The sequence below is a fragment of the Muntiacus reevesi genome, chromosome 8 (assembly GCF_963930625.1).
Source record: "Muntiacus reevesi chromosome 8, mMunRee1.1, whole genome shotgun sequence".
Lineage (NCBI taxonomy): Eukaryota > Metazoa > Chordata > Mammalia > Artiodactyla > Cervidae > Muntiacus > Muntiacus reevesi.
Window position 1 is genome coordinate 91,454,970 of NC_089256.1, and position 27,412 is coordinate 91,482,381.

Sequence of the window (27,412 nt, forward strand, 5' to 3'; positions counted from 1 at the left end):
AAAAAACATTTTTTGTTCATCATTTTGCCTTTTGTTTATTCCTCAGTCTATCAAGAGTGCAGATTGTATCCAAAAAATAAATAAATATAATAAGAAAATATCACATATTGGGGCTACTAAAGTGAAAGTGAAGTCACTCAGTTGTGTCCGACTCTTTGCAACCCCATGGACTGCTATCAGACTCCTCCATCCATGGGATTTTCCAGTCAAGAGTACTGGAGTGGGCTGTGCCATTTCCTTCTCCAGGGGATCTTCCCAACCCAGGGATCGAGCCCGGGTCTCCTACATTGCAGACAGATGCTTTACCATCTGAGTCACATAAATAGGTATTCAATGGCATACCCACTCCCATAAAAACATTGTCTTGTCTATTGATTCATGGCACTGTTTTGAAAAACTGACTATAGCAAGCTCATTGGCACTCATGGCTCAGCTAATTAAAGCAGAATGGCACTAAAAAGAAAACTGAAAAAAACAAGTACTGAGTGAAAGCCTTTGAACCATGGATGTAACCCCATGGTTTGCATGTTCAGTTCTTTAGTTTGGTGCTCACAATGCCTCTCAAGTGTACTCCAAGAAACAGCAAATGGAGTTTTTTACTTAGTTACATAATGGAACCTTAGAAACCCAACTCAGTTCCCTTAAAAAAATAATCTGTGTGACATTACACTCATGGACTGTCTCCTGTATAGTTCAGCCAGCAAGGCAGACTCAATCTGGACACGTTTCTTCTCAGGATTTTGAGTTCCAGTACAAGGCTTCCAAACAGTGTTATTAATGATGAGTCAGTTCAAAATAGAAGTGGTACAAACCACATATGAATAGAAGCCACTTAAATTTAACAGCAGGAAAGAACTGAAACCAGAGAGCAGACTGGAGGCAAAGTATAGCTGACCCAGTTTGAAGGTAGCCTGCAATAAAAATCTCTTCTGATCTACCCAATCAATTCCTTCAACCTATTCCTCAGTCTTTTATTTCCCCCTGAGATGAAATCTATCCAGAATTTCTATTTATTATTAATATTATCAAATTTTTCATTGAAACTTGTACAAATACACTGTTTTTCCCTTCCTCTTCTGATTTTCTTTACAAAAAGTAAGTTCACCCTAAGAAGCATTTTAATAGTTTTTTTCAGTTACAATTTTTAACTTTTAGATGTCATTTCTATTAAAATCTCCCTTATCTCATCCCTTTCTTGGATTTAATGGCTGTAACGACATTCCAAAATTCTTCCTTTACCAATGTTATGTAATACTTGCTATTTTTTTCTTATGTCTTTCATCTATCCTAAGTGGTCTCTCACTTTTTTGTTTCCGAGTATTTGTTGGAAATGTCTTTGTCCTATTGTCAGAAATTTTAATTTTTTCCTGATAATTTTCCACATATACATATGTGCTAGCATTTGTGAAACAGTACAAAAATCTAAAGTCCTAAGCAACACAATAATCAAAAGAAAAAAAACCCAGACATAGGTTGCTGTGCATAAATGGTAGTGACAGCCCCTCACTCCCTCACAGAGAGCTATCGTAACATTACTTAGGATCACTTTTACATTCTAATTGCTATACTTTGGATTAATTAATAAAATACTGACAAAGTGTTTAAACTTCTGTCAAAACAACCCGTGGACCCAAAGCAGTTAAGTGCTACTGATCAGAAAAAAAAATTTCAAATTTCTCCAAGTTTATCTCTGAGAAATATCTGTTAATATAAACATACTTCTCTGTAACTCTCTTTACCTGGATATGTACTAAACATTGGGCTTCCCAGGTGGCTCAGTGGTAAAGAATCCAGCTGCCAGTGCAGAAGCCACAGGAGATGCAAGTTCAACCCCTGGATTGGGAAGATCCCCTAGAGGAGGGAATGGCTACCCACTCCAGTATTCTTGCCTGGAGAATCCCATGGACAGAGGAGCCTGATGGGCTACAATCCATGGACTCACAAAGAGTCAGACAGGACTGAACACACACTCGTTGAGTCTACTTTAAATTATTTTTATTAAAGCATAGTTGATTTACAATGTGTTAGTTTCAGATGACTAGCACGGTGACTCAGTTATGTATATATTTCCCTGTGCTATAGAGTAGGTCCTTATTGTTTACTCAAGAGTTTTTAATATGCGAACAGCACTGTCCTTAATTGTTTATACAGTTGAGAGAGAGAATCCTTCAAGAGTTTCTCACGCCTTTATATGTCTTGCTAGGGATGTTAATAATGCGAGGTCTTAATAGCCCATCTGTTTGTTGTATAGTGACTAAGTCACATCTGACTCTTTTCTGATGCCAGGGACTGTGGCCCGCCAGGCTGCACTGTCCATGGGATTTCCCAGGCAAGATATTGGAGTGAGTTGGCATCTCCTTCTCCAGGGGATCTTCTTGACCCAGGGACTGAACCTGTGTCTCCTGCATTGGCAGGGAGATTCTTTACCATTGACCCACCTAGGAAACCCTAATAACCCATTATGCAAGCCATTTCTCAGGGTTGTATTTACAGCAAGGAATGCCAAGAAGGGAATGGCAACCCACTTCAGTATTAATGTGTTGAGAATCCCATGAAGAGTATGACTGAAAGATGAACTCCCCAGGTTGGTAGGTGACCAATATGCTACTGGAGATCAGTGGAGAAATAACTCCAGAAAGAATGAAGGAACAGAACCAAAGCAAAACAACACCCAGTTGTGGATTCGACTGGCGATAGAAGCAAGGTCCGATGCTGTAAAGAGCAATATTGCATAGGAATCTGGAATGTTAGGTCCATGAATCAAGGCAAATTGGAAGTGGTCAAAAAGGATATGACAAGAGTGAATGTCGACATTCTAGGAATCAGCAAACTAAGATGGGCTGGAATGGGGGAATTTCACTCAGATGACCATTATATCTACTACTGCAGGCAAGAATCCCTTAGAAGAAATGGAGTAGCCATCATGGTCAACAAAATAGTCCGAAACGCAGTACTTGGATGCAATCTCAAAAACAACAGAATGATCTCTGTTCGTTTCCAAGGCAAACCATTCAATATCACGGTAATATAAGTCTAGGCCCCAACCAGTAACACTGAAGAAGCTGAAGTTGAACGATTCTATGAAGACCTACAAAACCTTTAGAACTAACACCTCAAAAAGATGTCCTTTTCATTATAGGGGACTTAAATGCAAAAGTAGGAAGTCAAGAAACACCTGGAGTAGCAGGAAAATTTGACCTTGGAGTACAGAATGAAGCAGGGCAAAGGCTAATAGAGTTTTGCCAAAAGAACACACTGTTCATAGCAAACCCCCTCTTCCAACAACACTAGAGAAGACTTTACATGTGGATGCCACCAGATGCTCAACACTGAAATCAGATTGATTATATTCTTTGCAGTCAAAGATGGAGAAGCTCTATACAGTCAGCAAAAACAAGACTGGGAGCAGAGTGTGGCTCAGATCATGAACTCCTTATTGCCAAATTCAGACTTAAATTGAAGAGTGTAGGGAAAACCACTAGAGCATTCAGGTATGACCTAAATCAAATTCCTTAGGATTATGCAGTGGAAGGGAGAAATAGATTTAAGGGACTAGGTATGATAGACAGAGTGCCTGATGAACTATGGATGGAGGTTCGTGACATTGTAAAGGAGACAGGAATCAAGACCATCCCCAAGAAAAAGAACAACAAAAAAGTAAAATGGCTATCTGAAGAGGACTTGCAAATAGCTGAGAAAAGAAGAGAAGTGAAAAGCAAAGGAGAAAAGGAAAGATATATCCACTTGAATGCAGAGTTCCAAAGAATAGCAAGGAGAGATAAGAAACCCTTCCTCAGCAATCAATGCAAAGAAATAGAGGAAAACAATAGAATGGGAAAGACTAGAGATCTCTTCAAGAAAATTAGAGATACCCAGGGAACATTTCATGCAAAGATGGGCTCAATAAAGGACGGAAATGATATGGACCTAACAGAAGCAGAAGAAACTAAGAAGATGTGGCAAGAATACATAGAAGAACTATACAAAAAAGATCCTCACGACCCAGATAATCACGATGGTGTGATCACTTACCTAGAGCCAGACATCCTGGAATGTGAAGTCAAGTGGGCCTTAGGAAGCATCGCTCCGAGCAAAGCTAGTGGAGGTGATGGAATTCCAATTGAGCTATTTCAAATCCTAAAAGATGATGCTGTGAAAGAGCTGCACTCAAAATGTCAGCAAATTTGAAAAACTCAGCAGTGGCCACAGGACTGGAAAAGGTCAATTTTCATTCCAATCCCAAAGGAAGGCAATCCCAAAGAATGCTCAGACTACTGCACAATTGCACTCAACTCACACACTCGTAAACTAATGCTCAAAATTCTCCAAACCAGGCTTCAGCAATATGTGAACCATGAACTTCCAAATGTTCAAGCTGGTTTTAGAAAAGGCAGAGGAACCAGAGATCAAATTGCCAACATCTGCTGGATCATCAAAAAAGCAAGAAAGTTCCAGGAAAACATCTATTTCTGCTATATTGACTATGCCAAAGCCTTTGACTATGTGGATCACAATAAACTGTGGAGAATTCTGAAAGAGATGGGAATACCAGATCACCTGACCTGCCTCTTGAGAGACCTGTATGCAGGTCAGGAAGCAACAGTTAGAACTGGACATGGAACAACAGACTGGTTCCAAATAGGAAAAGAAATATGACAAGGCTGTATATTGTCACCCTGCTTATTTAACTTATATGCAGAGTACATCATAAAACACGCCGGGCTGGATGAAGCACAAGCTGGAATCAAGATTGCTGGGAGAAATATCAATAACCTCAGATATGCAGATGACACCAAACTTATGGCAGAAAGTGAAGAGGAACTAAAGAGCCTCTTGATGAAAGTGAAACAGGAGAATGACAAAGTTGGCTTAAAGTTCAACATTCAGAAAACTAAGATTATGGCATCTGGTCCCATCACTTCATGGCAAATAGATGCGGAAACAGTGGCTGACTTTATTTTGGGGGGCTCCAAAATCACTAGATGGTGTTTGCAGCCATGAAATAAAAAGACACTTACTCCTTGGAAGGAAAGTTATGACCAACCTAGATAGCATATTAAAAAGCAGAGACATTACTTTGTCAACAAAGGTCTGTCTAGTCAAGGCTATGGTTTTTCCAGTGGTCATGTATGGATGTAAAAGTTGAACTATAGAAAAAGCTGAGCACCAAAGAATTGATGCTTTTGAACTGTGGTGTTGCAGAAGACTCTTGAGAGTCCCTTGGACTGCAAGGAGATCCAACCAGTTCATCCTAAAGGAGATCAGTCCTGAGTGTTCTTTGGAAGGATTGATGTTGAAGCAGAAACTCCAATACTTTGGCCACCTGATGGGAAGAGCTGACTCCTTTGAAAAGACCCTGATGCTGGGAAAGATTGAGGGCAGGAGGAGAAGGGGAAGACAGAGAATAAGATGGTTGGATGGCATCGCTGACTCAATGGACATGGGTTTGGGTAAACTCTGGGAGTTGGCGATGGACAGGGAGGCCTGGTGTGCTGCAGTCCATGGGGTAGCGAATAGTCCGATACAACTGAGCAACTGAACTGAACTGAATGCCGAAAAATGAGATGATGTCTCCCAAGGGTACCAAGAGCAGGCCAACTTACTGGCCATTATAAAAGAGGTGCATTCCACAAGCTTAGGATTCCTGGGCTACAACACAAACCTCCTGTGTGTAATGTCTTCCTGGATCCTTCACATACAAACCTGATACTCTTGCTGCCTGCTGACCATCAATAGTGCAATCCTTTGTCTCCAGCACAGACGTTTTATATATTTTGCTAATATCCGTGAAAAAATAACAGTGTAACTTATTAACTTTTAAGCAGGGTAAATTAAAATTCCAGCCCCATGTATATAAATGTGTGTGTGTGTGTGTGTAATTTAATCTCAAAATATTTTACGAGGTAAACACTACTCTAGCCCCATTTTTATAGACAGGGAAACTAAAACATACATAAAAAATTCAATCACCTACCCTAAATCCCATGGCTGGTAAGGGCCGGAACAAGTATCTAAACCCAGGCCATTTGTCTCCAGAGTTCATGTCTTTACCTCTAGTTTTTTATACCACTTTAAGGAGACATATTAATTCATTTATCATTTATGTTTTAAAAGACTTTTAATTACTTTTTTTAGCAGTAAAAGCTCCTAAAGCTTAACTAAATATTTGTATCTTAAAGTAGTATTCTCAATGTAATGAAACAGAATGACACAGATGTACAGTCAAAAAAAAAAAAAGAAAAGCTTTTTTCCCATGCCAAAATGTTACCAGAATTTGTGTATCTTTTACCAAACAGTAATGAAAAGAATAACACAAGGTGATATTCTTCCTCTCTCCAGACCTTCCTGGCATCTCACACATTCTCCCAGGCCAAGCTCAAGTGCCATTTCTCAACAAATCTTGCCTAAATAGCTGCATATGATCTCTCTGTCCCATTTCCATTTTCTGTTTGGCTGGAACTTAGCACCTTAGCCTGTGCATTCTCCTTCTTCAGTGTTGGTCACTTCCCCTTCTAGACAGTTAGTTCATGGCAGTTTCTACTTGTGATTCACCGTTTCTCCTTCACAACTTTGAGTGTGATGCTTTGCATCTGTCGAAAAATGATACAAAGTACTAGTTAAGAAATGATAAAAAGATAAAATCCAACAAGGAATTTTAAATGTTTTTTTAACAAAGAATATTTGGAGCAAAGTGGGATATTCAGATTTTCTAAATCTCTGCTATGATTGCCTGACAACAAAATTAATGTTTTCTCACTGTAAATGATAGAAAAACATACTGAATTTATATCCACTGATGTATTATTCATATATATACAAACACGCACAGAGACATACATATATATTTGCTTTCAGTTGAATGTTCGGATATTTTGAGGGTAAGAAGTGTGTATTTTCATCTTGTTTTCCCACATGATAGCCGTCACGAAGAAGATAACAATCACTTCGCATCTCTTCTGCCTTTAAAGCCCACAGTGAAGCCGATGATGTCATTTCAGGGGTGCCCCAAAGAGCCCTGGTACCACAGTCCTTTATGTCTCGGTGCAGAGAAAAATTCAGTGAAAGCAAAGTGATAGATAAGAAGTGATTTATTAAAATAGGATGCTTGTGAAGCTTACAAGTGAATGGGTGAGAAATGCCACACCCTGAGATCTTAGTGGTCTACAGTTTTATAATCAAAGGAAAAGGAGGAGAAGACCTTCTTTTTCTTGAGTAGACGTCATGTTTTTATCATCAGCTCCTCCTCCAGGTTGAGCAGGAGAGTTTTCCTGTCCCTACATGGTCAAGCTAGATGCACAAACTGTTGTTTCTGCTGTGTGCAGAGAGCATGTCCTGGGACTATTAGCTTACTGAGCTCCCTGGCAGGATGCGGGTCTTGTGCCACCGTCGTTTCAGGGTGTGTCCCATGCTTTTGTTCCCTGGTTTTGTTGCTAAACAAGTCTGCTAGGGTTTGCGGTTGAGCAAACCTGTTTTCTCAAGTAACTATTAACTTACAGGGGTTTCCTATGTTTTTCTACTTACAGTCCCCTAGTGGGATTAACTGTCGAATCGCCTATTGCGTCCCTTCCTTCTGTCCCTATCAACAGCTGGCCTCCTCTCCTGTCTCCCCCACTCTCCAACCCATTCCACTACTAGACCGGTCTTCTTAATATTCTAATTTCTCCTCACTGTGATTCTACTCAAAACCTTCAGTGACTCTCTGTTGACCATAATATAAAGCAGAACTCCTTGAAAGCATGGCACTTCAGTCCAGATTTAACATGAGTGACACCTCTTGCCTGGAAACATTACTTCTATCAGATTGACCTACTCATTAAATCACGCATGTCCCTTGCATTTCCCTGCTTCTTTTCTCATTCGTGGGATAGAATACATCTAAATCTTATACATTCTTCAATGGCAAAATCAAAGCCATGCTTTTCTTAAGACTCTGGTCAAGAATTTTGCCCCTATTCTCACATTTTTCCCTGTGGAGTCATGCTAGATTTACTTTATTCCATGTTATTTTTTTTTTACCTGGGGTGTGATTGTGATGTGTATTGAAATTTTTGCACTCCACTAAATGTCATCTTTCAAAGATTTCCCTCAGGAACTATTCCAATAATCCTCACATTATTTGAAATATTTCAAGGGCTCTTTTCTGGTAATAGCAGCAGCAGCTCTGCCAGAGACCTAACCATTTTATTTTACAAGCTCTCCTGCTTTCTGTAAAAGAAAAAAATACAACCCAACCTGGTCATCCATCCTTTTTCTCAAAATCAATTTCCAATGATTTTTTGTTCCTTTTTTAAAAAAGTACTTTCTTTCAGGGAGAAGAAATTGACCACAATTGAGGACATCCTTAAAAATACACCATGGGTTGTAAAACATATACTCCTTGCCATGATTTAAAAAGAAAATCTTTTCCTTAGATTAATTGACAGAAATAAACAAAGGTCAGGTTTACTTTAGTAACCAGAAGTTCCAGCCACCCTGTAGAGTCCTTTAGGGTTCATTTACATCACTTTTGGCAGTGACTTAGGCAGTGGTTTTCCCATTAAAACTTTTTTCCAGCTGGCATGACATGAAAAATTGAAATATTTTGTCATATTTCAGACTGTGCAATAATAAGAGAGCATACTCCATTGCCTGAAATTGCAGACAAATGTGCTTGCAAGTTCTTTCTCTGTGGCCAGAAAAGCAATGGAGACTTTTACCATGGAGAGATTGACTATGAATTTCCTCAGTATTTCTGCCACTTCTAAAGGCATCAGCTGAGTTAAATATATTAATCTTTTACATCTGTGTATATATGGATGTAAGATCATTGTCAAGTACATCTTCAGACAGAAAATTAGTGATGGTACATCTGCATTAAATAAAACCTAACTACATTGCCTTTCTCAGAAAGTCTGTGGGAAGATAATATGCTTCTACCACCATTTCCATTTGGTTTCATTTGTGGAAATGAGTGTTTTCTAGCTTTTAGATGATCTCTAACACTACAGAAGCCAAAAGTACAATAAGTTTAGAAGATTTTCAGCAAGAACTCACTGAATTTTCCAAGAAATTTTACTGAATAAAATCTAGCAAAAATTCTTTTTTTGGTTACTTCTGATTTTCCAAAGAAAATATCTGAATTTTATTCATCATTTTTTAAAATCTATTCAACTAACCATCAAAAGAGCTTTAATGAAATCTATTATGACTCCTCCATCCTATATTCCCAATATTATTGATATAAAGAAATTATAACAAGAGTTTAGGAAATTGTTTAAAAATCATAAAGGAAATGCAAAATTTTGTATGCTTTACTTTGATATGTTTTTCTTCATAGCATGCTGTCACTCTTTACCCTCTTGAAAGTGAAGTTGCTCAGGCATGTCCGACTCTTTGCAATCCCATGGACCCTCCATCCATGGAATTTTCTAGGTGAGAATACTGGAGTAGGCTGCCATTTCCTTCTCCAGGGCATCTTCCCAACCCAGGGAATGAACCAGGGTCTCCATCATTGCAAGCAGATGATTTTCCCATCTAAGCCACCAGGGAAGCCCCTCTACCCTCTTACCATACGTTATTTCTTCACTACACTTACTGATCTGATTTTATATTCTTTTGTTCTGTCTGCTGATCGTTATCTGTTCTACTTCTCTATGTCTCACTAGGATATAAGGAAGCCCTATGAGTGCAGGGAGTTTCTCCTATTATGATATTTCTAGCACCAAGAGCAGTCTATGTAGGCCCTCACTAAATATTTACTAAATGTAGAGATGATTTAATTTTCAGTAAGTCCTAACTGACATAAACTTGTACATCATATCAGAAACTGGGCTGTAGTCTTGTAATAGGGGCTCATAACTGGGTATCCATAAATTTATACAGCAACATTTGTATATATGCATTTCGTGATTTGTCATAACATTCTCTCAATAGATCGTAAACCCCCAAGGGACAGAGGATTGTTGTTGTAGAGGGGGAAAATGAGAAATTATCAGTTATGCCAGGAAACATCTGGAATTGAGACAATGGAGAGAACCAACCATGGAGCTACGGGACATAGGAAAGAGCCATTTTGCATTCTGTTTGAATATTCCCCCAGTGACATTTTTCTGGAGATTCAGGACCAGAACAGAAAACATCATCATGATGGAGACACATAGGTCTGAATTATAAAATGCTAGAAGATAAGTTCCCTGTATTTATCTGTCTCTGACACGCTCACTGAAATACTGACAACAGCTGATATACTGTCATCTGGAGCCCCAAATCCTCAACTTTTAGAATCTTGAAGATTAGTTTACATTAACTATTTATCTATTTCATACCACACTATAATTCATTTAGAGTTTTCTGGGACTTTTGACCTTACGTCTTTAAAGGTTAATATTTGTTTGGGTCGGTATGCTACTGGAGGAGTTTGGCAAATGGTAACAAGAAAAATAAATCACAAGGTGTTAGTTTGAAAATGAATCTGTAATCCTATGCAAGCAATAAGAACTGGGGGAAAAAATATGATTCAGCACCCAGAAGAGACATTACTCATTCAAGCAGTGCAAGTAGTGAAATTTAGCTATTCTTTTTAAGCAAATTAAAGCATCATCTTAGTTAAATTCAAACCAAAAATTACACATTCTTAACAAGATTACACATTCTTTCAAAAACTACACACTCTCTCAAAAATTACACATTCTCTCAAAAATTACATATTCTCAACAAGAATCCAAACTAACATATTAGTTCATAAAGCAAGATGTTAATCCAGTACAACCACAGTATGGCTTTTAGCACTCACTATAAATTACCTTACTATAAATTACTTACTATAGATTACTACTCACTATAGATTACCTTGGTGAACACTGAACCCTGGCTCAGGGAAGACTAGGGTTTTGGGGATTTATTCACACATTACCTCATTTCCTTTGCCAATAGTTTACTGGATTTACTTTTTTTTTTTTAAGTGGGTTTGCTTCCTTCTGTATGTTTTTTCTCTTTCTCTTGTAATGTTATTTCATTGGATATTTTGGGCTAGTAACAGAAGACTCTTAAGTCAGCTTTAAAGGACAAAAGCGTCTATCATTTCATCTTTTAATTACCTAATAAGTAAGGCAATCTTTCATGCTTGGTTGATTAAGTACTTGGATAGCATTGTCAAGGACCCAGGTATTTTCTATCTTTCTATAAGGAGATCATCAGTGTTGGCTTAGCAAGATACCCAGGGTAATTGCAAAGGCTGTATGCAAGCATGACAATTTCTAGAAGAGATAAGAATACTCTGAAGAGAAACTTCCCAGATTACCAATAGCAGGTTTATCCTTGTATTTTTGATGCCCTGATTAAGTCGTATTTCTGATCTAACTACACACTCCATCTTCTGGTTATGATAGTTATTTTCCTTATTGTTAGTTTTTGTTTTCTCATATAGTTTTGATATCTTAATTAGTATTAATAAAACCATAGCACTTAGCCTTCAAACTGCAGACCTTTAAATCTTTCTAATGTTTGTGAGGAAATACCAGCAAGGTTTAAAAAATATATCCTCTCTCAGCACAGCTATAGAAAAGCAGTTATTATTTTGCATTGTAATGTCCATGTTTAATTCTAATAAGGAAACTTTTTACAATAGCTGAACTTCAACAATGATTGTATATTATTGGAAAAAAAAACCTTTAACCTCTAAAGTGTTTGTAATTCTGATTGGCTTATTTCATGTTGTCCAGATAACAGTATCAAATTGACATCACTGTATTCTAAAATGTATAAAAGTTCCTGAGTTTATTAGGCCGCAAGAGAATTAACTGACATTTTCTGGCTTTCCATGTGGTGCTAGTGATGAACCCATCTGCCAAGGTGTAAGATGTAAGAGGCCTGGGTAAGGACGTTCAACCCCTGGGTAGGGAAGATTCCCCTGGAGAAGGGTGAAAGGTTGTTGCTAAACCATGAAAGACGCCAGGATTCTTGCCCTCTGGGGGAGAATTCAATCCAGGGCCAGAGACGAGGCTTGATCGCTCAGAGTTTTTGTGTAATAGAGTTTTATTACAGTATAAAAGGCATAGAGAAAGCTTCTGACATCGACATCAGAAGGGAGCAGAACGAGTACCCCCTGCTAGTGTTAGCAGAGGAATTATATACCTTTTAATTAGTTATTACAATGAATTAAAAGAATGTCTCAAGTTTGTGAAAATTTTACCAGACCCATTCCCTCAATTTACATTTTAGGATAACGAGGTTAGAATTTAAAGAAAGATCCTACCAGACCCACTCCCGTAATTTTCAGTCTAAAATATCAGGGTTAGTCGGAAGGTTTTCAGGAAGGAGAAACTGTCCTCCGGCAGGGTACGTTGTTGTTGTTGTTAGAAAACGCCGCGGGAAGAAAGAGCCACCTCTAAGGACCAGTGGTGAAGGCCTTTATTGGGCGGTCGCTCTCGGGCAGAACTCCCGGGGAGGGGCGGGTGAGTGAGGAGACAAAGGGAGTCTGCGAGGAAGGAGAGGTGGGGAGAGGTTTTATATCAAGGCCAGGCGTCCAGGTCAGGTCCTTCTATATAAGGAAGAAAGCGCGGGCTACAGCGGCGGTGGGTGTCCAAGGGCTCTGTGTCCGTTCCTGGTAGTACCAGGCTGCAGGGGGGGTCGGTCCCCGGAAGTTTAGCCAGCCTCCGGAACCTGTCTGCGGCACTTTTTCAGGGCAGGACTCAACACACCCGACCTTTCAGTTGTATAATCCCTAGCACAGAGTTTAATCTGAGTTGTGTAATTGTCTAAGACTGAGGAATGTAGAGGGGAAAAAAACGTTTGTCCTTTTCTCCTCCTTGAGAATTCCAGACCCCTCTCTCCTTGGGGACCCCCAGACTTCTTATCAACCTACCTAGGAATTGACCCTCTCAAGGGCATGGCAACCCACTCCAGTGTTCTTGCTTGGAGAATCCCACGGACCCAGGAGCCGTGCAGGCTACAGCCCATGGGGTCTCAAAGAGCCAGATATGACTGTAGAAGCTTAAAACACAAAAACAAATGAAAGATGAGCTTTTGTATATCTGATTTAAGGGAGAAAAACTATTTCCAAGCAAACAAAAACTGAGAGAGTTTGTCAGCAACAAAGCCCATATAAAGTAAATATTAAAAGGTATTCTTCAGGCAAAAGAAACATCATCCTAGAAGGAATAAGGTAATGCAGAAGGAATGGAGACCAATGGAAAGATAAATTAAAATGAGGCCAAATATAAATAAATATTGACCATATAAAAATTAATAATGATACACTTGGGGGTTAAGAAATATATATAATTTTAAATGCATGCAACAATAACAAATGTGAGACTGAGTCAAAGGATGGTATGGTTGTAGTATTATTTGGGAAGTAGGCAAAACATTAGTTTATATCCGACAGAGTAGTCCCATTGAAATATTACATCATGCAAGCCATTAATGTAATTTTTAATTTTCTAGGTGGTCACATTAGGAAAAGTAAAATCAGTAACATCTGTTTTAATGCATTTTTATCTAAGTAACATTAAGAAACTTTCAATATATAATCAACTTTTAAAATAATAAGATACTTTACATTCATTTTTGTACTAAATTTTCAACGTTCAGTGTTTTACACTTGCAGCAAATCTCAACTCAGACTAAACATAAGTGCTCAATAGCCACATGCAGTGATCACTATGTTATGTGAAACAATATCAAGCCCTAATAAATCAAGGATATATCTTGAAATCTTTACAGTTATCACTAAAAGTACTAAAGGTAGAAGAATATATGGTCCCAAGTATGAGAATAGGGAAAAATGGGATATTAAGTAGAATTACTAGAGCAGTAAGTACTAATAGGGCCCTGCCTCCCTGCACTGCAACTGTTCCGAGCGTTTGCAGCTTCTGGCTCACAGCCTCCCTCTCTGAAGAACTGCCCTTCACCGAAGGGGAAGCAGCGCCCCTGGGGTTATGTTCCCGACCCCAGCGGGAAGTCAAAGGCAATGACAGGCAGACACAGGGCAAAAAGACCTGGAGCCCTCGGCAAAAGGGTAGAGCAAAGGAACATAAAACAAGTGAGACAAATACAGTAGGTATAAACCCAAGTATATCAGCAACGAAATTGAGATGTATGTGGTCTGAGTATTATAGTTAAAAGATGAAGACTATCAGATGATATAAATATGTTTTTTAAAAGCCTAACTATATATGTGCTCTTTATGAAAAATAAACGTATTTATAAACGAACTCAGAAAGATATACTCTGCAAACTCATACCAAAAGAAAACTGATTTTGCTATACCAATATCACATAAGATCTACTTTAAAGCAAGAAATATTCCTAGAAATGAAATAAATCTTTAATGATAATAAAAGGGGCCATCTACTAGGAAGGTATAAAAATTCTTTTGTATATACACCTACTAATACAATTCCACAGTATGTAAAGCATAATCGACAGGCTTAAAAAGAGGAACATACAAATCCACAGAGAGGCAGAATTTAACACATCTTTTGGATAAGTTTCAAAACAAACATCCAGAAGAGTAGTGAAGCTATAGTAAATCTGAACAACACTATTAATAAAATAATAACATTGTTTCATTAAAATGCAGAAAAGACTGACATCGTACACAGTTTTAGCTAGTATATATATATAGAACATTTACAAAGTAGACCATATTTGGGGCCAAAAAGCCAAACTCGAAATTTAAAAGGACTTGAACAAATTAAATGTATTATTTGATCATAGTAGAATAAAAGTAGATATCAATAACTAAAAGATAAATAAAGTCCTGAAACATCTAGAAGTTAAACAATATGCTTCTATGTAACTAATGAGTTGAAGATGACATTATAATATAATGGTAAAGTACCTGAAGTGAATAATGACTGAAATAAAATATTTTGAGACATCTAGTTGAGCTATCACTGAGCTTAGAGAGAAAGCTATAACTTAAATTCACGTCTGAGGAAAGTAAAAAGTCCGAATATCAATTGTTTAGATATTCCTCTCAAGAAATAAAAGATACCAAATTAAACTCAAAAAAGAAGAAAAAGGAAAAATAAATATGAGTAAGGATAAATAATAATAAAAATAATAAAAAATAAAGGACAAAAATAAGAAACATAGATGCAAGAAAAAAATCAGTGTCAAAAAGTTGATTCTTGGAAAGACTAATGAGCTGATGATTGATTTCCTAACAAGACTAAATAATGAATACATATACATTATTTGTTGCATATATCTTCTTACAAGAGATATAAGAAGTAAAAAAAAAAAGAAAGTAAGACCACAGAGGGTGGCAGAAATAAACCTCAGGCAAGCTAGGAATAAAAAGATTTTCTATAATAAAAAATTACTGAAAAATGCAAATCAATAAAAGGGAATTATCTTAAACTAACAGAATATTGAATATTTTTTCATTTATTTTTTATTAGTTGGAGGCTAATTACTTTACAATATTGTAGTGGTTTTTGTCATACATTGACATGAATCAGCAATGGAGTTATATGTATTCCCCATCCCGATCCCCCCTCCCACCTCCCTCTCCACCCGATTCCTCTGGGTCTTCCCAGTGCACCAGGCCCGAGCGCTTGTCTCATGCATCCAGCCTGGGCTGGTGGTCTGTTTCACACTAGATAACATACGTATTTCAATAGTGTTCTCTCTAAACAGCCCACCCTCACCTTCTCCCACAGAGTTCAAAAGTCTGTTCTGTACATCTGTGTCTCTTTTTCTGTCTTGCATATAGGGTTATCATTACATTCTTTCTAAATTCCATATATATGCATTAGTATACTGTATTGGTCTTTATCTTTCTGGCTTACTTCACTCTGTATAATGGGCTCCAGTTTCATCCATCTCATTAGAACTGATCCAAATGAATTCTTTTTAACGGCTGAGTAATATTCCATGGTGTATATGTACCACAGCTTCCTTATCCATTCGTCTGCTGATGGGCATCTAGGCTGCTTCCATGTCCTGGCTATTATAAACAGTGCTGCGATGAACACTGGGGTGCGCGTGTCTCTTTCAGATCTGGTTTCCTCGGTGTGTATGCCCAGAAGTGGGACTGCTGGGTCATATGGCAGTTCTATTTCCAGTTGTTTAAGAAATCTCCACACTGTTCTCCATAGCGGCTGTGCTAGTTTGCATTCCCACCAACAGTGTAAGAGGGTTCCTTTCCTCCACACCCTCTCCAGCATTTGCTGCTTGTAGACTTTTGGAACTGCCACAAATCATACTTAAGTATGAAATATTGAAAACTGACCTCTAATTTTGGGAATGGATGGGGAAATGTTGTCCACTGTCAGCATTTGTATTTGACATTGTGCTGCAAATAATATCCAGAATCAGAAATAGATTATTGTTTGATAAGCATCAATAGTTGAATGGATGACTAAATGGTGATATATATTCACACCCCAGAGAAGAGAATGGCAACCCACTCCAGTATTCTTGCCTGGGGAATCCCATGGACAGAGGATCCTGGCTGGCCACAGTCCATGGGGTTGCAAAGAGTCAGACACGACTGAGTGACCCACACATATAATCATACAGTGGGATACCATGCTGCAATGAGAAATAACAAACTATGGCTACACTAAGCAATATGAATAAATCTCATAAATAAGGCAATGAACCAGAGAAACCAGACAAAGACAGGTGTGCACTGCGTTATTTCATTTATATAAAGGTAAAAGTTATGTGAAAATAAATTGGTGGTAAATAGAAATAAATATAATAGTTAACTTGGTGGCAATAATCACTAGGAAGGAGAAAACTGGGACTTCTGGGCTACTTCATTGGTGCTCTGTTTCTTGATCTGAGTATTGATTACATGGGTTTGCACTTATAATTTGTCCTCCTTCCCTCTCTGTATCTCTCTGATATTTTTAAAGAAAGATTTATTTAGAAACAAAAATGCTTAATACTTATTAGGTGTTCTTGGTTCTTTCTGGTGTGTGTGTGTTTGTGCACATGCCTATGCATGTGTGCATACTTACTCGATCAGTCGTGTCCAACTCTCTTGGCCCCATGGACTGTAGCCCACCAGGCTCCTCCATCCGTGGGATTTCCCAGGCAAGAGTACTGGAGTGGGTTGCCATTTCCTACTCCAGGGGATCTGCTCAACAGGGATTGAACCTATGTCTCTTGCATCTCCTGCATTGGCAGGCAGATTTTTTACCACTAACGCCACCTGAAAGCCCATGAAAATATGTTTGTTGCAGAAGGCAGATTACATTTTGTGAGACAACCTATTGAGTTATCATTTGCTTTATATACCTTTTATAATTACATTTTAGAAAGAACATTTCATGTTGATTATTGTCCATATACAATCACCATTTAATAACAGCTGAAATATAGAATGACCAACCTAGACAGCATATTAAAAAGTAGAGACATTACTTTGCCAATAAAGGTCTGTCTAGTCAAGGCTATGGTTTTTCCAGTGGTCATGTATGGATGTGAGATTTGGACGGAGAAGACTCTTGAGAGTCCCTTGGACTGCCGGAGATCCAACCAGTCCATCCTGGAGGAGATCAGTCCTGAGTGTTGGAAAGACTGATGTTAAAGCTGAAACTCCAATACTTCGGCCACCTGATGCAAAGAGCTGACTCATTTGAAAAGACCCTGATGCTGGGAAAGATTGAGGGCAGGAGGAGAAGGGAACAACAGAGGATGAGATGGTTGAATGGCATCACTGACTCAATGAACATGAGTTTGGGTAGGCTCTGAGAGTTGGTGATGGACAGGGAGGCCTGGCATGATGCAGTTCATGGGGTCACAAAGAGTTGGACACAACTGAGCAACTGAACTGAACTGAAATATAGAAAATAGAGAAAAACTATAAATTCTGCTACAAATAATGTTAAATAACCTTTTAAGTTTTTATTATTACTTCTCACACCAAGAGTCTGGTCTTTAAAATATGCTAGAAAGGATTTTTTCTGGTAGTGAGAAGAAAAGATGTAAAGTTTAGATCCATTATCTGGTGGAGGCAACAGAAATCTTTGAAGTAGGAATAAGGTGAGCTAAGTCATTCGCCTAATGAGAACCTCAGCACTGTTTCAGTAATCTCATTTTATCTTTTTTTTTTTAATGCAGCTTCCTCTATCATGTGTATATTTATGTAGTTGATGCATGATCTTTTATATATTATAGGTGTACAATACAGTGATTCACAATTTTTAAAGGTTGTATACCAAAGAGCACAATGAAATAGCAGTCCTCCAGACACTGTCTAGTTATGGTAGTGAGTACTCTTTTTTTCTTTTTAAATAAATAGAATTGTTAAAACATCTTTCTCTCTACTTTTCTATTTTGATGGAGATCTGTGTAGGTTATGGAAAGTTTGTGGAGGTTTGTGGGATAAGTAGAAAGTGTGAGAACTGCTGATTTCTGTTGAAGCAGTTGCGGTCTTAAGATGAATGGGGTTTCTGGTCTACCACATTACATCACTTCTGGTTATATCAAATTTACATCTACTAAGCAGCACAAAATTTTTGTGGCAGACTTCTTTTGCCCACAGTCTAACACAAGAACATATGAAAATTGAGTTAAATATTTGATTTAACTCAAAGCATAATACACACAGGAAAATGAAGCATGAACATGTATATAAAAATATGAGCTTTTTTCACAATTCTGTTTCTACCCAGAAAAAAAAATCTTATAATAAAATATTTTTGTGCTATAATAAAAGACTTCCTCTCTCTTTGCTTTTCTCTCCTCCAGTCTCTCCCTCTTTCTCAGTCTCTCTTGTACACACCCAAACAAAATCTGATTTTATAAAAAGCAGAAATGCAATTTAGATGGCCTGGGAAAACAATAGACACATGAGATCATAAATTTAGAGGATGCTATTGGGAAAATAGGTATAAACAAATAGGGAAGCTGCAATGTATCAAATTAGGCAATTAAGCCCTTTCTTCTCTAAAGGAAAGGAATATCAGAGGGAAAAAACAGTAAGTTCTCCTTGGAAATTGAACCACAATAAACATCATCCATAAATATTCATACCATAAGTTCCCTTTTAGACAAAAATTTTAGAATTTAAACAGAATCTTAAAGGGAACTTGTTTTTAATGCTAAAACCTTTGGAGAGTTTTTGTTGGATGGTTAATGAGTGGTTGAGTAAGTAATACAATAAATAATAGTCTTGAGTCACAACAAACCTTAATAGGCTTTCTCATTAAAATCAGTAAAATGATTTCAATAAACATTTATATGTTATATACCTATGGAATATTATTTATTTTTTCTTTAGTCAACTATCTTTTAGTGTAATCAACATAGGAAAAATAAATTGTATATTTACTTTCATCTTACCATTTCCAACATTTTTTTTCTTTGTGTAGATACAGGTTGCTATATGATAACATATTGCTTCTACTTAAAATAGTTTTTACCATTTCTTACAGTGAAAGTTTGCTGATAACAAATTCTTTTGTCTTTGCTTGTCTATAAAATCTTTATTTCTCTTTCATTTTTCAGTGATAGATTAACTGGGCACTGATTTCTGAGGTAATTTTTTTTTCTCTTTCAGTGCTATAAAGATGCTCCTTCATCATTTTCAGGCTTAGATAGCTTCTAATAAGTTTATTATAACTCTTAGCTTTGTTCTCCTTGTGAATCTTTTTTGCACTGCTTCCTGTCTAGATTTTATCTTGGTCTTTAGAATTGGTGTGTCTAGGTATTTTCTTCCTTTCTCTTATGTACTTGTCCTCCCTTCCTCACCCTCCCTCCTTTCTTTCTTCCTTTTCAGTATTTCTTCTACGGGTGTTCTATGAGCTTTTCAAGTCTGTGGTTTAATATCTTTCACTATTTGAGAGGAATATTTAGCCATTATATTTTCAAATATATCTTCTCCCCTTTCTCTCTTTTTATTTTGGAATTTCAGTTGCTCATATTTTAGACTGTTTGACATTGTCCCACAGTTCTTGGGCCTACTGGCCTTTTTTTCCTTCTTTGTGTTTGCTTTGAATTTTTTGTTTTTGACTGATCTTTATCTTTGTTATTATATCTTTATTTCTGGCATCTCCATTTCATACTTTCTTAGTTTCCATTGTTATGCTAAAATTTTCTATATGTTCTTGTATGTTATCCTTCTTTTATACTAGAACCTTTAACACATTACTCAAAGTTTTCTCTTTTAAATATCATGCCTAAATATCTCCCACATCTGGATTCTGCAGATTGTATTTTCTCTTGGTAAAAAGTTACTTTATCTTGAATTTGTGTGAATCACATCATTTTTGGTTGAAAGCTGGATGTCACGTTTAGACCAGTAAAGACGGAGTTAGATGTAGATTATAGACATATGCCTAGAGTTGGGCTCACGTCTTCTGCTATACGACGGAGAGTTGAGTCAGTTGAGTCAAAAGTTGAGTAGACTTTCGGTTTTGTTAGCTCAGTGTTTACCTTCTGCACACTATTGACTTCAGATTCCTCTAGAATCACCTTGTACTTAACGGGGAGGTTGAGTTCCCAGAGAATAATTTTTAATGTTCCATTTCCACTCTCAAGTTTAGTCTTCTTCTGCGAATGTAACCTCAAAGACGGTTTCTCATTTCTTGCCGCTCCTCCAATGATAGACTGCTGTCACTTGTTATTCGGTGTTAGCAAGCCTGGTGGTGGAGGGTGGGAGTATTCTCTATTTCTTCCTTTATCCTCTCTTAGGCAAGACCTCTTCTCACAGGACTTCCCTGGTGGCTCAGATGGTAAAGCGTCTGTCTACAATGCAGGAGACCTGGGTTCGATCCCTGGGTCAGGAAGATTCCCTGGAGAAGGAAATGGCAACCCACTCCAGTACTCTTGCCTACAAAATCCCATGGACGGAGAAGCCTGGTGTCCATGGGGTTGCAAAGAGTCAGACAGCACTAAGCGACTTCAGTTTCATGTTTCTTCTCACAGAAAGGGATTTTTTGGTGATTATGCCCCTTGGGTACTTGTAGTTGACCTCTAATAGTCTGGGCCAAGGGGAATTCCTTCCCTTCCTTCAGGAAGTGAAGGGTTTTGTTGTTGGTGGTGGTGGTTTTTTTCTGTTCCCTCCCCTATTTCCAATGGGTCTCCAATTATGTCTGGGAAAGACAGTATTTGCTGCTGGTCCCCCAGAGGCTTAAAGTTTTTCTACCATAGAAACAATGATCCAGGCATAGGTTTCTATTACCCCTCACCGCTGTTCCCCTACGTGAGTCCTGCTTTGCCAGGGGTCTCTTTCTGGTCTACTGCCTCATGCTCAATCTATCTCATGAGAAACCAGTGAAGACCGTGGAAAAGAGTCTGGAAGTGGGTACAAAATGCCTTTGTGTCTGTCATTTCAGGTAGTCTACATTAAGATCCAGAAAACTGGTTTGTGGGCTAATCATCTGTTTTTATAAATAAATATTTAATGGCGTGTAGTCATACCCAATCATTTGCATAATGTCTGTAGTTGCTTTTGTGTTATAAACAGAGAGTTGAGCAGTTGCAGCAGATACCGTATGGCCCACAAAGCCTAAAATACTTATTATTTGACCTTTATATACAAGTTTTCCAATCCCTGTTCTATGCTCCTACACTAACTTAAAGTTAGCCTTTAGTAATTCATTTAAAATGTAGGTAATTTTGACTTACCTACGTTTTGATAGCGCCATTTTCTTCCCATGCTCTATCCCAAGTAAACTCACTTCCCCATATTTTAATAAAGCCACCTATCTTTTCTTAGTTTTCAGGTTGCTTGTTAGCCTATGAAACTCAATCCTCTGGTTGAAGAAATGTTATAACTTTGTCAAAGTGCTGGTGTTTTATGAATTTTTTTTTTTTTTTTTTAGGTTTCTCTTATTGTTATGTTGGAAGTGATGCTTCCTTCAGTTGTTTTTTTTTTTTTTTTTTTTTTAACATTTTAGCTAAAGCCCCTCAATGAAATTTTAGTTTAGTAGGCTATATATTTTTTTCCAGTCCTGTGGAAGTTCTGGCAGCTCCATGGTGGGGGTAAAGGCGACCTCCTCCAAAAAGGCTTATGCCACACCCAGGTCTGCTGTACCCAGAGCCCCGTCCCTGTGGCAGCTCACTGCTGACACATACCACCACAGGAAATGCTCAAACACAATTCTGTCTCAGTCTCTATGGGGTCCCTGGGTCCTGGTGCACACACGGTTTATTTGAGCCTACTTAGCATCTCTGGCAGGAATGGGGTTTGAGTCTAAAGGTGAATTTGCCCCTCCTACCATCTTTCTGGGCCTTCTCCGTTGGCCTTGGATGTGGGGTATCTTCTCAGAGCCATTAAAGCAAAGCGCAGCCGCCACTCCTGACCTTGGACATGGGCTATCTCCTTTGGCTGCTCACCCCTCCAGCACTGCACAGCCACCACTTGCTGCTCTTGGCAGCACAAACAGAAGCTTGTGCACCAGGACCAAGCAAAAAGGAGCAGTGGCCCCACAGGAGACGGACCCAGACTTGCCCGTGAGTGTCCAGGTGTCTCCAGCGGAGGCGTGGGTCGGTGGTGGCCCGCTGCAGGGCTGGAGGCACTGAGTGTAGCAGTGCATGTATGGGATGTTTGAGGGAGGTCACCATTATCTTCATCACCTCCACCAGAGTTTGGCCCCACGTAAATAACAGGGAGGGACTCAGCTCCACCCATCAACAGAGAATTGGATTAAAGATGTACTGAGCATGCCCCCCCATCAGAACAAGACCCAGTTTCACCCTCAGTTAGGCTCTCCCGACAGGAAGCTTCCATAAGCCTCTTATCCTTCTCCATCAGAGGGCACACAGACTGGAAACCACAATCACAGAAAACTAACCAATCTAATCACATGAACCTCAGCCTTGTCTAACTCAGTAAAACTATGAGCCATGCCATGTAGGGCCATGCAAGACAGATGGGTCACAGTGAAGAGTTCTGACAAAATGTTATCCACTGGAGAAGGAAATGGCACACCACTTCAGTATTCTTGCCTTGAGAACCCCATGAACAGTATAAAAAGACAAAAAGATAGGACACTGAAAGATAAACTCCCCAGATCAGTAGGTGCCCGATATGCTAGTGCAGATCAGTGAAGAAATAACTCAAAAAAGAATGAAGAGATGGAGCCAAAGCAAAAACAACACCCAGTTGTGGATGTCACTGGTGATAGAAGCAAGATTCGATGCTGTAAAGAGCAATATTGCATAGGAACCTGGAATGTTAGGTCCATGAATCAAGGCAAATTGGAAGTGGTCAAACAGGAGATGGCAAGAGTGAATGTTGACATTTTAGTAATCAGTGAACTAAAATGAACTGGAATGGGTGAATTGAACTCAGATGACCATTATATCTACTACTGTGGGCAAGAATCCCTTAGAAGAAATGGAGTAACAATCATGGTCAATAAAATAGTCTGAAATGCAGCACTTGGATGCAATTTCAAAAACAACAGAATGATCTCAGTTCATTTCCAAGGCAAACCTTTCAATATCATGGTAATCCAAGTCTATGCCCCAATCAGTAATGCTAAAGAAGCTGAAATTGAATGGTTCTATGAAGACCTACAAGACCTTTTAGAACTAACACCCAAAAAAAGATGTCTTTTTCACTATAGGGGACTGGAATGAAAAATACGAAGTCAAGAAACACCTGGAGTAACAGGAAAATTTGGCCCTGGAATAAAGAATGAAGCAGAGCAAAGGTTAATAGACTTTTGCCAAGAGAACACACTGGTCATAGCAAATCCCCTCTTCCAATAACACTAGAAAAGACTCTACACATGGACGTCACCAGATGGTCAACCACAAAATCAGATTGATTATATCCTTTGCAGCCAAAGACGGAAAGCTCTATACAGTCTCAAAAACAAGATTGTGGCTTGTGACTTGACTGTGGCTCAGATCATGAACTCCTTATTCCCAAATTCAGACGTAAATTGAAGAAAGTGGGGAAAACCACTAGACCTTTCAGGTATGACCTAAATCAAATCCTTTAGGATTGTAGAGTGGAAGGGAGAAATAGATTTAAGGGGCTAGATCTGATACACACAGTGCCTGATGAACTATAGATGGAGATTCGTGACATTGTACAGGAGGCAGGGATCAAGACCATCCCCAAGAAAAGGAAATGCAAAAAAGTAAAATGACTATCTGAGGAGGCCTTACAAATAATTGGGAAAAGAAGAGAAGTGAAAAGCAAAGGAGAAAAGGAAAGATATACCCACTTGAATGCAGAGTTCCAAAGAGTAGCAAGGAGAGATTAAAGAGCCATCCTCAGCAATCAATGCAAAGAATTAAAGGGAAACAACAGAATGGGAAAAACTAGAGATCTCTTCAAGAAAATTAGAGATACCAAGGGAACATTTCATGCAAAGATGGGCTCGATAAAGGACAGAAATGGCATGGACGTAACAGAAGCTGAAGATATTAAGAAGAGGTGGCAAGAATACACAGAAGACTGTACAAAAAAAAGATCTTCATGACCCAGATAATCACAATGGTGTGATCACTCACCTAGAGCCAGACATCCTGGAATGCGAAGTCAAGGGAGCCTTAGGAGGCATCTCTATGAACAAAGCTAGTGGAGGTGATGGAATTCCAGTTGAGCTATTTTGAAACTTAAAAGATGATGCTGTGAAAGTGCTACACTCATTATGCCAGCAAATATGGAAAACTCAGCAATGGTCACGGGACTGGAAAAGGTCAGTTTTCATTCCAATCCCAAAGAAACACAATGCCAAAGAATGCTCAAACTACCACACAATTGCACTCATCTCACACACTAGCAAAGTAATGCTCAAAATTCTCCAAGCCAGGCTTCAGCAATATGTGAACTATGAACTTCCAGATGTTCAAGCTGGTTTTAGAAAAGGCAGAGGAACCAGAGATCAAATTGCCAACATCTGCTGGATCATTGAAAAAGCAAGAGAGTTCCAGAAAAACATTTATTTCTGCTTTATTGACTATGCCAAAGCCTTTGACTGTGTGGATCACAATAAACTGTGGAAAATTCTGAAAGAGATGGGAATACCAGACCACCAACCTGGCCTGCCTCTTGAGAAACCTGTATGCAGGTCAGGAAGCAACAGTTAAAACTGAACATGGAACACCAGACTGGTTCCAAATAGGAAAAGGAGTACGTCAAGGCTGTGTCACCCTGCTTATTTAACTTCTATGCAGAGTATGTCATGAGAAATGCTGGGCTGGAGGAAGCACAAACTGGAATCAAGATTGCTGGGAGAAATATCAATAACCTCAGATATGTAGATGACACCAAACTTATGGCAGAAAGTGAAGAGGAACTAAAGAGCCTCTTGATGAAAGTGAAAGAGGAGAGTGAAAAAGTTGGCTTAAAACTCAGCATTCAGAAAACTAAGATCATGGCATCCGGCCCCATCACTTCATGTCAAATAGATGGGGAAACAGTGGCTGACTTTATTTTTTTGGGCTCCAAAATCACTGCAGATGGTGATTACAGCCATGAAATTAAAAGACGCTTGCTCCTTGGAAGGAAAGTTATGACCAACCTAGACAGCATATTAAAAAGCAAAGACATTTCTTTGCCAACAAAGGTCCATCTAGTCAAGGCTATTTTTTTTCCAGTGGTCATGTATGGATGTGAGAGTTGGACTATAAAGAAAACTGAGCGCCGAAGAATTGATGCTTTTGAACTGTGGTGTTGGAGAAGACTCTTGAGAGTCCCTTGGACTGCAAGGAGATCCAACCAGTCCATCCTAAAGGAGATTAGTCCTGGGTGTTCATTGGAAGGACTGATGTTGAAGCGGAAACTCCAATACTTTGGCCACCTGATGTGAAGAGCTGACTCATTTGAAAAGACCTTGAGGCTAGGAAAGATTGAGGGCAGGAGGAGAAGGGGATGACAGAGGATGAGATGGTTGGGTGGCATCACCGTTCAATGGACATGGGTTTGGGTGGACTCCGTGATTCGGTGATGCCATCCAAACATCTCATCCTCTGTTGTCCCCTTCTCCTCCTACCTTCAATCTTTCCTAGCATCGAGGTCTTTCCCAAGGAGTCGATTATTCTCATCAGGTGACCAAAGTATTGGAATTTCAGCTTCAACATCAGTCCTTCCAATGAACATTCAGGACTGATTTCCTTTAGGATACACTGGTTGGATCTCTTTGCTGTCCAAGGAACTCTCAAGAGTCTTCTCCAACACTGCAATACAAAAGCATTAATTCTTCGGTGCTCAGCTTTCTTTATAGTCCAACTCTCACATCCATACATGACTCCTGGAAAAACCATAGCTTTGACAAGACAGACCTTTGTTGACAATGTAATGTCTCTGCTTTTTAATATGCTGTCTAGCTTTTCTTCCAAGGAGCAAGCGTCTTTTAATTTTATGACTGCGGTCACCATCTGCACCATCTGCAGTGATTTTGGAGCCCCCCAAAATAAAGTCTGTCACTGTTTCCATTGTTTCCCCATCTATTTGCTATAAAGTAATGGGACTGGATGCCATAATCTTAGTTTTTTGAACATTGAGTTTTATGTCAACTTTTTCAGTCTCCTTTTTCACTTTGATCAAGAGGCTCGTCAGTTCTCCACTTTCTGCCATGAGGGGCGGTGTCATCTGCCTATCTGAGGTTATTGCTATTTCCTCCAGCAATCTTGATTCCAGCTTGTGCTTCATCCAGCCTGGCATTTTTCAAGATATACTCTGCATGTAAGTAGGTATGCAGAGTGTACTTAGGTATAGACCCAACAAAATATGAACAAAAGCTATACAAAAAAAACTATAAAACTGATTAACAAAATCAGGGAACTAATAAATCAAAAGATACATCATGTTTAGGGATAGAAAGGGTCAATATTGTCAAGATTTTTTCTTTCAATTTTATTTATAGATTCAATGCAATCCTAATAAAATTCCCCAGCAAGTTTGTAGATATTGACAAACAGGTTCTAAATTCTATAGAAGAAGCAAAAGATCTAGGATAGCCTATACAATATTGAAGGAGAAGGACAAGGACAAGTTTGGAGGATTGACATTACCCAACTGCAAGACTTACTATTAATATAAAGCTGCAATAGTCAAAGCAGTGTAATATTAATTTTAAAAAGGCAAATAGATCAATATAAGCCTAGAAATAACAACTGGATATACACATGCAAAAAAAAAAAGAATCTGGACACAAATATTGTACCCTTCACAAAAATTACCTCAAAATGGATCACAGACCAAAATGCACAAAATTTAAAAACTCCTAGAAAATAACATAGAAGGCATAGATGCCCTTGTATATGGTGTGACTTTCTAAATATTAATATAGCACCAAGCATAATGGGTAAGATGGGCTTATCAAAATTTAAAACTTCCTTTCTTAAAAAACAATGTCAGAGAAAAGAAGATGAGTCACATATTGTGAAAAAATAGTTGCAAAAGACAGCCAATAAAGAACCAAAGTTTATGAAATATACAAAACTTAAAACTTAGAAATAAGAAAACAAGCAACCTAATTAAATAATAGCCTAACGACCTTAAGAG